This window comes from Choloepus didactylus, chromosome 10 (assembly GCF_015220235.1).
Source record: "Choloepus didactylus isolate mChoDid1 chromosome 10, mChoDid1.pri, whole genome shotgun sequence".
Lineage (NCBI taxonomy): Eukaryota > Metazoa > Chordata > Mammalia > Pilosa > Megalonychidae > Choloepus > Choloepus didactylus.
This window is the reverse complement of record NC_051316.1, coordinates 13435897-13450391: the sequence shown is the minus strand read 5'-3', so window position 1 is coordinate 13450391 and position 14495 is coordinate 13435897. Positions and strand designations below refer to the sequence as shown.

General features: G+C 36.0%; 1 pseudogene; it reads left to right on the top strand.

Annotated features, from left to right (window-relative positions):
* Positions 1 to 2781: 2781 nt before the first annotated feature.
* The window catches only part of LOC119505238, a 58687-nt pseudogene continuing 46973 nt past the window's right edge, over positions 2782 to 14495 (top strand).

The following is a 14495-nucleotide window of genomic DNA, read 5'->3' as shown; positions in this document are numbered from 1 at the left end:
TGCCTGCCTAAAATTGTTCCTAATTGTTTCCTTCAGGGTGCCTCTATGTTGCTCAGATGTGGCCCTCTCTCTCTAGCTAAGCCAACTTGGCTGGTGAAAGCACTGCCCTTCCCCATACAAGGTATCTGACACCCAGGGATTAAATCCTCCTGGAAATGCAGAATATGACTCCCAGGGAGGAATCTAGACCCAGCATCCTGGGATGGAGAACATCTTCTTGACCAAAAGGGGGATATGAAATGAAATGAAATAAGTTTCAGTGGCTGAGAGATTCCAAAAGGAGTTGAGAGTTCACTCTGGTGGGTACTCTTACACACAATATAGATAACCCATTTTAGGTTCTAATGACTTGGAAAAGCTAGCAGTAAATACCTGAAACAAACTACAACCCAGAACCTTTGAATCTTGAAGACAATTGTATAGCAATGTAGCTTATGAGGGGTGACAATGTGATTGGGAAAGCCATGTGGATCACACTCCCTTTTGTCCAGTGTATAGATGGATGAGTAGAAAAATGGGGGCAAAAAGAAAAAAAGTACCCAATGTTCTTTTTTACTTTAATTGTTCTTTTTCACTTTAATTTTTATTCTGATTCCTTTTGTGTGTGTGGTAATGAAAATGTTCAAAAATTAATTTTGGTGTGGATGCACAGCTATATAATGGTACTGTGAACAATTGATTGCTTTGCATGACTGTATGGTATGAATTAAAAATAAAAAGATGAGGCCAAACTGAAACAGAGTGGGCCTTAATCCAATACAACTAGGCCTTATGACCCAAGGACATTGGGTCATGGAAACAGAAACCACAGGAGAAGACAGAAAGAGATCACTATTTGATGGAGTCAGCAATTGAGTAACCTCCAGAACATTACAGATATCACAAAAAGCACTCCCTTCCTATTTTGCACTCCTAATATCCAACATTTTGAGGCAATAAATATCTGTGGTATAAGCTATTTATATATAACAGATATACACCAGTAGATTTGAAGAGGCAGAAGAAATACTCAGCAAACTAGAGGACAAAGCAACCAAATGTGAATGCATAAAAGAACAAATAGTGACAAAGTAGAAACACTTGAAGTGGATCTCAGGGAAATGATTGACAACACAAAGCATATCAAATATAAGAATCACAGGTGTCCCTGAAGGAGGAGAAATGAGTAAAGGGCCAGGAAGAATATTTGAAGAGATAATTATAGAAAATTTCCAAACCCTTATAAAAGACATAAGTATGCAAATCAAAGAAACCAATCATACTCCAAGTAGAATACATCTTAATAAACCCACTCCAAGACACATACTAATAAGATTGTCAAATGCCAAAGAATCCTGAAAGCAGCAAAAGAAAAGTGATTCACCCCATACAAGTGAAACCACATAAGACTAAGTGCTGATTCCTCATCAGGTGCCATGAAGGAGAGAAGGCAGTGGTATATATTTAAGATTTGGGAAGAGGAAAATTGCCAGCCGAGAATTCCTTATCCAGCAAATCTGTCCTTCAAAAGTGAGGGAGAGTTTCAAATATTCACAGATAAACAAAAGCTGAAAGAACGTAACAAGAGATCTGCCCTGCAAAAAATATTAAAGCAAGATCTGCTGGCTGAAAAAAGACAGGAGACAGAGGCTTGGAAGAGAGTATAGAAATTATGATTTTCAGTAAGAGTAACTAAAAGGATAAAAAGAAAGAAAAGTAGTAGATCTGACAAAATTCAAAGGAAAAAAGGACAAAATAAGAATGACCTTTACAGTAATAACATTGAGTGTTAATGGATTAAACTCCCCAATCAAAAGACACAGATTGGCACAATGGGTAATAATTATGATCCATCTATATGTTGTTTACAAGAGACACATTTTAGATCCAAATATATAAATATGTTGAAAGTGAATGGATGGAAAAAGATATTCCATGCAAGAAATAACCAAAAGTAAGTGGGGAAAGATATACTAATATCAGACAAAATAGACTTTAGATTTAAAAAATGCTGCAAGAGTCAAAAAAGGACACCATATATTAACCAAAAGGGCAATTCACCAAGAGGTAATAACAATCATAAATATTCATGCACTAAATCAAGGTGCTCCAAAGTACATGATGCAAATGGGCAAAACTGAAGGGAGTAATAGATATGTCAACAATAATAGGAGAGACTTCAAGACAGCACTCTCTTCAATAGATAAAACATCTAAACATAAAATCAATAAGGACACAGAGAACCTAAATAATATGATAAATGGATTAGACCTAACAGACATATATACATCTTTGCACCCCAAAACAGAAGGATATACATTCTTCTCACATGCTCATGGATCATTCTCCAGGATTGAACATATTCTGGGGCAAAAAAGGTATTAATAAATTTTAAAAGATTGAAATTACATGAGGCACTTTCTCTATTTATAGTGGAATGAAGCTGGAAATCAATAACCACTGAAGAACCAGAAATTCACAAATATAAAGACGTTAAATAACACACTCTTAATCAGTGGGTCAAAGAAGAAACTGCAAGATAAATCAGTAAATATCTTGAGACAAATGTAAACAAGAATACAACATATAAAAACTTATGGGGGAGAGAAGGAGGAAGAGGTAGCTAGCTAGGAGGACTTAGCTTCTTGCATAATTCTGCTTCCAGCCCTCAGGGATTTTTCTTTTTCCTTCCATGTTGGGTGGGAAGTTGATCCAGAAAACTGAACATCTGTTCACTGGTAATCTTGACAAGATTAATTTTGATTCTTTTTTTTACTAATCCCTGGGACCAAATGTATTTACACTGTGAAATTTTATAGTGGAGTAGTTCAGACTGTCAAACATATTCATGTCAAAGCTTTTTCCAGAGATCAGAATATTGTGGGTAATACTAGGCCTAAAGAAATAGATCACAAAAGTCTTTCATTGCCTCCTGATAAATGAAGTTTAAAAGACGGAGAAAATCCATAGTCAGTGTGAAAAAAGGCAAAGAGGACAAAGGCTTGGGGCTTGGGGAAAAGTGCCCCAAGCAGTCTGATAAAGAAAGAAAGTTAATGTGCTTGGAAAAGAGAAGGTGTCCGAGAAAAGCCTTCCCAAGAATGAGAAAGAAGATAAGGAAAACATTTCAGAAAATGACAGGGAGTATTCTGGAGATGGCCATGTGGATAAGAAACCTGAAAATGACATTGTGAAGAGTCCACAAGAAAACTTGAGGGAGCCTAAAAGAAAATGAGGCAGACCCCCTTCCTACTGCTGTGGATCCAAACTCTCAAACTTTGCAACAAATAACACTGAAATTGAGAAGACAAAAAATATCAAAAGGAAGTCAAGTCCCATTAAAATGTCCTTGACTTGTCAAAAATTCATCTCAGGCAAAGACAAAAAACTATTCAGAAAACACTGACAAAGACTTATTGAGATGGTCCTCCAGGCTGTCCACAAATGGGACCCACAAGACCCTAGATCCTGACTGGGTTGTATCAGATTTGGTTGATACAGTCAATATGGATCCTTTGCAAGACACATGATTTAGTGCCAAGGAATCTGAAGAAGGCCAGTTGAAATCTCCTTTGGAAGCTGGCCAGGTCTCATCTGCACTAATTTGCCACTCCTTCAGGGATGGATTGTAGGCTGCAGGCCTGGAGTTGAACTGCAAGTCGATGGACAAAGATGCTATGAAAATGGAACTGGCCTCTCCTCTTGCTGAATTACAAGAGATTTCGACTGTGTCAGGCTCACATTTAGAGTTAATAAAACCTCTTCTGTTATATATTTTTGTTTCTGCTTTGATTGTAAACCTAAAAAAAGACTTAATTTTTAATGATATTTTTTCATCTTTTATTAATAATATTCACTTATTTTAATGCCTATAGTGCTCTACCATTCATTTCTGATATTGGTAATTTGTGTACTTTCTCCTTGATCAGTATGGTTAGAGATTCATCAATTTTGTTGATAGTCTCAAAGAATCAATTTTTTACTTTAATTTCCCATTTTTTAAAAATATTATTGATTTCTGTTCCCAATTATTTTCTTTCTTCAACTTAGTTTTTCTTGTTTCATAAGGAACCTTAGGCCTTTGATTTTTAGACCTTTCATCTTTTCTAATATGGGCATTTAAAGTTATAAATTTCCCTCTAATGCTTAGAGGACGCTTAGCTGCATCCTACAAATTTTTATATGTTATTTTTTCTCAAAATATCTTCTGATATATTTCTTGACCCTGGGTTACTTAGTGTGCTGTTTCATTTCCAAATTATTTGGATATTTTATTGATACCTTATTATTATTGATTTCTAACATAATTTTGTTGTGGTCAGAGTATATCCCTTGTAGGATTTCAGTCTCTTAAATTTTGTCACGATTATTTTATGGCCCACCACATGATCTATCTTGGTGAATGTTCCATAAGCACTTGAAAAGAGTTTTATTCTGCCATTGTTGATGTATCATTCTATATCAGTCAGTTAGGTCAAGGGTGGTTGATAGCATTTTTCTGATCTATATCTTTAATGATTTTGTTTTTTGTTTAGTTCTACCAGTTAACAAAAGAAAGACATTAAAATCTCTAACCCCCCCCCCCAAAAAAAAAACTTATGGGTGGCAGAAAAGGCAGTGGTGGTGGGAGGGAAATTTATAGCCCTAAATGCCTACATTATAAAGGAAGAAGAAGCTAAAACCAAGGACATAAATGAATAACAGAAGAAACTAGAGAAAGGGCAGCAAACTAATTCCAAAGCTAGCAGAAGGAAATAAATAAGATTAAAGTATAAATAAATGAAATGGAGAACAAAAAAAAGAAAAGAACCAAGAAAACCAAAGTTGGTTCTTTGAGAAGATCAATAAGATCAACAAAACTTTAACTAGTTTTACAAAATTAAAAAGAGAGAAGTTGCAAATAAATAAAATCAGAAATAAGAGTGAGGAAATTACCAAGGACCAAGAAGAAATAAAAAAGGTCATAAAAGGATACTATGAACAACAATTTGCCAACAAACTAGACAACTTAGATGAAACGGAACATTTTTAGACACTCAGGAAAAACCTACACTGATTCAAGAAATAGATCTCAACAAACCAATCACAAGGAAAGAGATTGAATATGTTATCAAAAGCCTCCACACAAAGAAATGTCCAAGGAAAAATGGCTTCAAAGGAAAATTTTACCAAATATTCCAAGAAGAATTAACAATATTGCTGCTCAAAATTCCAAAAGACTGAAGAGAAGACTTATTCCAAAAGCTGATAAAGGTACAAGAAAGGAAATCTACAGATCTCCTTAATGAATAGAGATGCAAAAATTCTCAAATAACTACTTGCAAATTGAATCCAATGGCACATTAAAAGAAATACACACTATGACCAAGTGAGTTTTATTGCAAATATGCAAGGGTGGTTCAATATAAGAATATCAATTAATGTAGTACAATACATTAACTAATAGAAAGAGAAAAACCACATGATCATCTTAATGCAAAAAGGCATTCAACAAAATTCAGCATCCTTTCTTGATAACAACACTTTGAAAAGGGAGAGACACCATCAACATGGTGATGTAAGAAGCTACTGAAAAATTCTCCCTAGAAAGTCAGCAAAAAGGCAGGATAACCCTGACTTGTTCAAAACTCTGGAGGAGGGTATAGACTAGAGAAGGACCCTATAAATACTGAATTAAAGAAAAAGAAAAATATCAGGTAGGAAAACTCCATCTGGACTGGCTGGTCCTTTCCCCTCCCCCACACTCATTCTTGCACAGCATGGAAGGAGGACAGAAACAGCAGTCATGATTCCTCTCATCTCCCACAGAGTCAAAGAATATGAAATCTCTCACAGCATTATGACAGATCCCTACCATTTAGAGACCTAGGGAAGAGAGGTGGACATTTCAAAGTCCAGATCAGTGGACAAAGAGTCTGAGAAAATGTGGGCAGAGACTGTTTCCAGCCCTGGGTCTGGAAGCCCTTTCTCCAAACATGAGGTTAACAGTAGCCAGAGGCCTGAATCTTTCCTGTGGGGAGACTGAAAACTGTGGCAGCTGAGGGAATCCTCAGTCACAGGTGGACACAGCCACACATTGATCAGATTTTACCTGGCAAAGTGATGGCACAAGAACCCCACAGCTTCAGTCCCACCCAGTCAGATGGGGTGTCCAGGAGATAATTCAGCCCCACAAAGCCAGACTCAGGCTAGGCTCCAAGAGGTAATTCATGCCCAGCTGGTCTGATGTAGCTGGGGCTCCAAGAAGTAATTCAACCATACCTGGAATATGCAGCTAGAACTCCAGGAGATAATTCAGCCCTGCTTGATCAGATGCAGCCTCAGATCCAGAAGGCATCACATGTCTTTATACCTCAAACCTGTGATCACAGTTAGAAAGGGCCTAAGCCTCATCAGACCATGATTGAGTCAGTTTAGGTTTCAAACAACCTTCCACTCAAAAATGAGTATAGGACAGACAGTAGTTTAAAAATAAAGAGCATTCAAGAAAAGAATTGAATTGTTACATATATTTATTAAAGGAGCACTTACGGTAAAAGGAACAGGTTTACAAAGTAACAATAAATGGACACATTACCTAGCCTGGGAACCCTAGTCTCTCCAGTCACAGCTGGATGTGACATAAGTGTTCCTTCCAGTCTAAGTCACAGAGTATATATAGAGCTTCTGGTTGAGGTTACACCCTCAATTAGGGGAGACTTTGATTAGGTTGTATCCTCAATCAGGGGAATTTTTGGCCAAGTCTTCAACCTTAATCATTTGAAACATACTCCATTTTTTTGCTTAACAAGCTGTTGAATCTAAGCTCAAACAGAAACAAGGAAGGGTATTCACAACATTATCAGAGATTTGAACTTAACCTTCAATGTCTGCAATACTTTACTGGAGATATTCATACTAATTGAGCCATGACTCTTGTAAGAGCAACATAACACATCCTTTACTTATATAAAAAGCTAAAAAATAGAAGAGGAATTACCATTATATTATAACTAACTTATTAGTATAGATTTTCTTTCATTCTATAATTAGTCTAGCCATTACATCATGCTTCTCACTTACACCCTTCTTGCTTGGTCCTGTTTAGCTTCTTCTTCAGCACAATCTTCTAACATAGGAATTTAAGGATGTGAATCATCTGTCTCAGTTATTATAGCAAGGCCTTTACACTTTCTATAATTTGGGAATAGTACTCGAGTATTTTTGGGCAAAATTTTGTTAAATAATCCTCAATATTGGATGGAAGAACCAGCTCCTCACTATCAGAACAGAAGACATCAGGTGGTATACAAAAGCAGCAAGGCTCCACCACTGTCTGGTCCCCCAAAAAAGGGAAGGAATCAGCATCTTCATTTTCAGATTCCTCAGTAAAGACACTGCCCTGTTACAAGATAAACACCTTCTGAGGATGATTAAGTCAACAAATAGTGCCACCTGTAGGGAAGACCACAAAGTGCAAGGGAATTGCAGAATTTCTCAGAATCTCTCCAGACCTTACCCCAGGCCTACTGGAGCTGGTATGCACCCCCTGCATGGGAATCCAGCATTGTGTAAGCTGAGAAATATGGATGACCCAATGGTTAAAGCAGTGCTCTAAAACAAACTAAGGGCTTCCTGGCTGGTGAAAAATGGAGCACAAATAGGAGCAGCAGACTTGTTTACCCACACACAGAGACCTTGCTTTGGTGCCCAGTGCCCACCCCCAGAGAGAGGCTGCAGTGGGCACCTGGATTTTGGGAGTGGACTGGAGGGAAGAGCTAATCTGACAGCTTACTGGGGAAAGAGACAAAGAACAGATAGAGATAAAGGCCAATCAACAAGAAGACCCCAGGCAAAAGAGAGAAAATGACCTTCATAATAAACTAATCAAGAAAATCAGAGGCCTAGACAGCAAAAAGTCAGAAGTTACAATAGGAAGCATGAAGATATGGACCAGTCAAAGGAACAAACTAACTCTTCAACTGTGATACAGGAGTTGAACAATTAATTAAAGATATTCAAACAACTTTTCTAAATCAAATCAAGAAGTTGAAAGAAAATGTGGCAAAAGAGATGAAGGTGATAAAGAAGGCACAGAGTATACATACAGAAGAATTTGAAAGCTTGAAAAACAAATGACAGTACTTATTGGAATTAAAGGCATAATATAAGAGATGAAAAACACAATGGAGACATACAGTACCAGGATTTAAGAGGTAGAAGAAAGGATTAGTGAATTAGAGGACAGAAGTATTGAAACACTGCCCACAAAAGAACAGATAAGAACAAAATGGAAAATTTTGAGCACGGTCTCAGATAACTGAATGACAACATGAAGCATATGAATATACATGTTATGGGTGTCCCAGAAGGAAAAGAGAAGGGAAAGGGGGCAAAAAGAATAATGGAGGAAATAATCAATGAAAATTTCCCAACTCTAACGAAAGACATAAAATTACAGGTCCAAGAAGCATAGCATACCACAAAGAGAATTGATCCCAAATAGACCTACTCCAAGACAATTGCTAATCAGATTGTCAAATGTCAAAGACAAAGAGAGAATTCTGAAAGCAGCAAAAGAAAAGCAATTTGTCATAGACAAAGGAAGCTCAGTAAGACTAAGTGTGGATCTCTCAACAGAAACCATATATGTGAGAAGACAATTGTAGGATATATTCAAGATACTGAAAGAGAAAAAACTGCCAACCAAGAATTCTATATTTGGCAAAACTGTGCTTCAGAAATGAGGGAGAGTTTAAAATATTTACAGATAAACAGACACTGAGAGAGTTTGTGAATAGGAGACCTACTCTAAAATAAATACAAATGGCATTACAAAAGGTAGAAAATACAGAAGAGACAGGTTGGAGAAGAGTGTAGAAATGAATATTAGCAGTAAGGGTAACCAAAGGGTATAAAGGGTATAAAGAAAAAATAAAACATAACATATAAAATCGAAAAGGAAAAATAGTTGAAGAAAGTAATGCCTTTAGAGTAATCACATTAAATTTTATTGGATTAAACTCTCCAATCAAAAGACATAGATGGACAGAGTGGTTTTAAAAAACATGATCCACCTGTATGCTGTCTACAACAGACTCACTTAAGACAAAAACAGGCTGAAAGTGAAAGGTTGGAAAAAGATATTTAATGCAAACAACCAGAAGAGAGTGAGAGTACCTATACTAATATCAGACAAGGTCAAATTTGAGTGCAAAGCAAAAGAAACAAAGAAGGACACTATTTATGAATAAAAGGGACAATCCATGAAGAATACATAACAATCATAAATATCTATGCACCAAATCAGACAGCCCCAAAATGCACGAGACAAACACTGACAAAACTGAAGGGAAAAGTAGACATTTCTACAATCTTAGTGGAAGACTTGAATAAACCACTCTCATTGATGGAAAGAAGATGTAGAAGATCAATAAAAATACACATATCTTGAATAAAATGATAAAGGAACTAGATTTAACAGACATTTACAGAACATTGCACACAACAACAGCAGGATATGCATTTTTCTCAAGTCCCATATATCATTCTCCAGGATAGAAAACATGTTGGGTCACAAAGCAAGTCTCAATAAATTTAAAATGATTAAAATTATACAAAACTCTCTCAGGTCATAATGGAATGAAGTTAAAAATTAATAACAGGCAGAAGTCAAGGAAATTCAAAAAAATATGGAGGCTAAATGCACCATTAAACAACCAGTGAGCCAAAGAGTAAATTACAAAGGAAATCAGTAAATATATCAAAGGAAATGAAAATGGGAACACAACATATCAAAACTTATGAGATTCAGCAAAGGCAGTACTGAATCTTATTTATCACTCTAAATGCCTACATAAAAAAGGAAGAAAAACAAGAATAGAGGACTTAATTGGTAACCTGGAGGAACTTGAGAAAGAACAGCAAACTAACCCCAAAGCAAAAAGAAAAAAGAAATAACAAAGATAAGAGCAGAAATAAATGAAAATGGGAACAAGAAAACAATAGAGAGAATCAACAAAACTAGGAGTTAATTCTTTGAGAAAATCAATAAAGTTAATGGACCCTTAGCCAGGCTGACAAAGAAAGAGACAGAGAGGAATCAAACCAATAAAATCAGAAGTGGGAGAGGGGACATAACTACTGGCCCCATAGAAATAAAGGAAATAATGAGAACATACTATGAACAACTATATGCTAACAAATTAGACTACTTAGATGAAGTCCAGGACCAGATGACTTCACAAGTAAATTCTACCATGCATTAAAGAAAGAATTAGTACCAATCCTGCTCAAACTCTTCAAAAACATTGAAGAGAAGGGAAAGATGACTAACTCATTGTATGAAGCCAACATCACCCTAATACCAAAGCCAAACAAAGATACTACAAACAAAGAAAATTACAGGCCAATATCTTTGATGAATATAGATGCAAAAATCCCCAACAAAATACTTGCAAATCAATTCCAGCAGCACATTAAAAGAATTATACAACATGGCCATGTGGGTTTTATTCCAGGTATGCAAGTGTGGTTCAACAGAAGAAAATCAATTAATGTAATGCACCACATCAGTTAATTAAAGGGAAAAAACATGATAATCCTGATTAATGCAGAAAGGCATTTGACAAAATTCAGAATCCTTTCCTGATGAAAACACTCGAAGGGATAGGAAAAGAAGGAAACTTTTTCAACATGATAAAGGGGATATATGAAAAACCCAAAGCTAACATCATACTTAATGGGGAAAGGCTGAAAACTTTCCAAGATCAGGAAAAAGATGAGAATGCCCACTGCCACCATTGTTATTCAACATTGTGCTGGAAGTTCTAGCTAAAGCAATTAGGCAAGAAAAAGAAATAAAAGGCATCCAAATTGAAATTTTTCACTATTTGCAGATGACATGATCACAAACATAGAAAATCCCAAAAAATATTCAGTGAAGCTACTGAAACTAATAAATGAGTACAGCCATGTGGCAGCACATAAGATCAATTTGCAAAAATCAGTAGTGCTTCTATAGGCTAGTAATGAGCAATCTGAGGAGGAATTAAAGGAAAAAATCCCGTATATGATAACAACTAAAAGGATCAAATATATATCAATAAATTTAACCAAGTACATAAAAGACCTATACCCAGAAAACTACAAAACATTGCTAAAAGAAATCAAGGAAGAGACCTAAATAAATGTAAGGATATAGCATGTACATGGATTGGAAGACCAAATATAGTTATGATGTCAAATTTTACCCAAATTGATTTATAGATTCAATGCAATACCAATTAAAATCACAACTTACTTTGCAGAAAGACAAAAACCAATACTTAAATGTATTTGGAAGGACAGCATGCTCCAAATAGCTAAAAATATCTTGAGAAAGAAAAATTAAGTGGGAGGACTCATACTGCCTCACTTTAAAGCATATTGCAAAGCTACAGTGGTCAAAGAAGCATGGTAGTGGCTAAAGATAGATATACATACCAATGTAATAAAATTGAGTGTTCAGAAATAAACCCTCTCATCTCTGGACAATTGATCATTGATAAGGTGGTCAAGTTGACTCAACTGGGACAGAGCAGCCTCTTTAACAAATGATGCCTGGACAACTGGATATCCACATCCTGAAGAATGAAAGGACCCCTATCTCAAAGCTTATACAAAAATTAACTCAAAGACCTAAATGTCAGCACTAAGAACATAAAACTTTTAGAAGACAATATAGGAAAAATATCTTAAATATCTAGCATTAGAAGGTGGTTCCCTAGACCTTACACCCACAAATTGGTTCACCTCAAAATTGAAAACTTTTGCACATCACAGAACTTTGTCAGGAGAATAAAAAGGCAGCCTATGCAATGACAGGCAATATTTGGAAACCCACATATTAGATAAGGGTTAAATATCCAGAATATATAAAGAGATTCTACAACACAACAACAAAAACATAAACAGCCCAATTTTAAAAATGGACAAAACATGCAGACTTTTTTCTGAAGAGGAAATACAAATGGCCCAAAGCCATATGAAAAGATGCTCAACTTCACTAGCTATTAGGGAAATGCTAATCTAAACCACAATGAGATGTCATCTCACACCTACTAGAATGGCAATTATCAAAAAATACATAAAACTACAAGTGTTGGAGAGGATGTGGAGAAAGAGGAACACTTATTCACTGTTCGTGGGAATGCAGAATGGTGCAACAGCTCTGGAAGGATGTTTAGTTGTTCCTCAGGAAGCTAAGAATAGAATTGCTGTATGATCCAGCAATCCCATTACTAGGTATATATTCAGGAAATGAAGGCTAGGATGGGAATGGACAATTGTTAACTGATGTTAATAGCACTATTATGATTGCTTAGAGATGGAAACAGCCCAAATGTCCATCAACAGAAGAGTGAATAAACAAAGTGTGGTATGTACATATGATGGAATATTACACATTTATGTGACAAAATAAAGTCATGTCACATGCAACAATGTGGGTAACCTTGAGGATATTATGATGAGTGAAATTAGCCAGAAACAAAAGGACAAATACAGTGTGGTCTCACTAATATGAACTAACTATAATGAGCAAACTCTGAAAGTTCAAGTTAAGAACACAGACTATCAGGAGGTAGAAAGTGGGTAGAGATGGGACATTTGTTGCTGAATGAGTACAGAATGTTCAACATGATTGATTGTGGATATCTAAAAATGGATGACACAAAACTATGTGATGGTATCACAATATTGTGAGTATAATAAACAAAACTAAGTGTAAGTATGGTTGAAAGAGGAAGGCTAGGGGCATCTATGTTATAAGTAGGAAAGATATAGGATAAATCTGGGACTGTTTAACTTAGAAAAACCTAGAGTGGACATTGATAGTGATTAAACATAGAAATATAAGAAAGTTTTTATGTGAGAGTGAACAAATGAATGTCAATATTGCAAGGTGTTGAAAATGAGATGGTATATGGAGAAAACTACAATCAAGGAAAACTAGGGTTTATAGTTAATAACATTGTAATATTCTTCCACTGATTATAACAAAGGCAATACATGAAAGCTAATGTCAATGGAGGGGGATATACTGGAATATAAGGAAGGGGTACGGGATTATTGTTGCTTTTTCTCCTTTTTATTTTACTTTATTTTTATTTTTTCTCTTTTCCTTTTTTCTTCATCTTTTTTTCAGATAGACCTTACACCATAGACCTTACACCATAGACCTTTCACCACCACAATCTGTATGAGATTCTCATACAGATTGTGGTGGTGAAAGCATAATTATGTGATTATACAGGGAGCTATTGATCACTTAGGATGGATTGCATGGTGTGAGAATAAAACTGGTTAAAAATGATACAGAATGATACAAGCACTGGAGAAAATGTGGAGAGAGATTTATACCTATTCATTGTTGGCAAGGAGTTAGAATTGTACAGCCCCTCTGTAGGGCAGTGTGGTGGTTCCACAGGAGGCTAAGATGGGGTTACCATATGATCTTGCAATCCTTTATTTGGTATATGCTTCAAAGAACTGAAAATAGGGACACAAATAGACATTTACCTACTGTTGCTTATTGCAATAGTATTCACAATTTGCATTGAATGGAGGTGGTCTTAGGGTACATCTATGGGTGAATGGAAGGGAGAAATGTGGTGTATACATCCAAAGGAATTCTGAATGGCTGCAAGAAGTAATGAGATTGTGAATCATGCAGCCAGGTGAATGAACTGTCAGGACATTATGTTGAGTGAAATAAACCAGGAATGAAGGACAAAAGTTATAATGCCTCACTAATATAAACTTACTATAATGAACAAATGCTGAGAATTGAATCTGAGAGCATAGGTACCAGGGGATAAAATATGGACAGACATTGCATAAATGATGATGAAGGAGTGTGGAGTCTTCAGTGAAGCTTGTTGTAAATGTTTGTAGATTGTAAACTCTTACAGCAGTCACATCTATTCCTGAGTTCTGACTGTTAAGAGATGTTTCTTTTGTACAAAATTTATATTCTCTGTAGCATGCTTTCTAATATAACCTGTATGGTCAGCTTATTTAAACATCAAGGTTGCATGGTAGAATGGGGAATAAAATATTGTCATTCCCTACAGGTTAATATGAAACCCCAATGCACCCCAGAGTAGTTTTGGCAATAAACAAAAAAAGTATTTGCAAAGTCACCTTTAGAGACTGGAGAAAAATGTGGAAAAATTAAATTTCCTCTCCTGAGGAATTCCTGATATTCCCACAAGCATTGTGATTCCCAATTTAATAAGTAAAGCCCTTGATCTTGGGGCTTGCCCTTATGAAACTTATTCCCACAAAGGAGAAGCAAAGTTGACTAACAATTACACCTCAGAGTCACCACCAGAGAACCTCCTGTGTTGCTCATATGTTGTCTCTTTCTCTGATCCAATGCTGCAAATAAACTCACTACCCTTCACCCTGTGACTTTCAGGCATGTAAGTCTCCCTGGAAATATGGAACAGGACTTCTAGAGATGAGCCTGGCCCTGGCATCATGGGATTTAGAATGCC